The following is a 941-nucleotide window of genomic DNA, read 5'->3' on the forward strand; positions in this document are numbered from 1 at the left end:
TGTTTTACCTTGGTGTTGTGTCGCAGCATGTTCCGGAGCCAGGCATAAGGCAGAGGTATAATTGGCTCCAGTCCTGCCACCCTCGGTTCCGAATCTCCTCTCGCCAATATGTCGGCCGCATCGTTCCCTCGCGAGTTGCTGTGTCCCTTCATCCACTGCAGAGTTACTCTGGTGGTGGTGCTTTCCTCTGACAGAGCTTTGTGGCATTCGTAGATTAGCCTTGAGGTCAAAGTATAACTTTGCAGAGCTTGTAGTACTGACCGACTATCAGAGTGTATGCGGGTGGGGTAGTCCAATACTTTCCTTGAGGCGATTGCGTGTGCTGCCATTATGATGCCCACACATTCTGCCTGGAAGATTGTGTTGTGGGCACCTAGTGGTGTTGAGATATGTATTTTTAGGTCCTCTGAGAATACTCCAGCGCCAGTGCCTGACCTTGTTTTTGATCCATCCGTGAAGATTCTCAGCTGTCTTGGGTTGAGTCCTTCACGAGGTTCTTCGTGTAACTGCATCTTGTATTTCTTGTCGAAGACGAATTGTCTGGGTATCCTTTCAGTCACCGCTTCTATTAGCGGTTCCTTACCTATCGCCTCGTAGAGAATCTCGGTGTGTGGTACTCTAGGTGGTCTCCAGAGATTAGATTTTTTGAGACGTACCGCCGTAGCTAGCGCTTCCTGTTGTATAAAGAGGTGCAGCGACGGCAGGCCCAGTAAGGCTTCCAGGGCCGTGGTTGGTATTGTCCTCATGCAGCCCGTGGTCGCCATACAGGCCAACCTCTGGAGTCGTTGTAGTTTAGCTTCGACTATGGATAGTTTGGTGCGTGGCCACCAAACTATCGCACCGTAGCTTATTATTGGTCATATGGCTGCCTGGTAAAGCCATAGAGTTATCTTTGGGGTTAGCTCCCAGGTTCTACCCACCATTCTACGACATTGCCAGAA

The sequence above is a fragment of the Cydia pomonella genome, chromosome 12, assembly GCF_033807575.1.
Source record: "Cydia pomonella isolate Wapato2018A chromosome 12, ilCydPomo1, whole genome shotgun sequence".
NCBI lineage: Eukaryota > Metazoa > Arthropoda > Insecta > Lepidoptera > Tortricidae > Cydia > Cydia pomonella.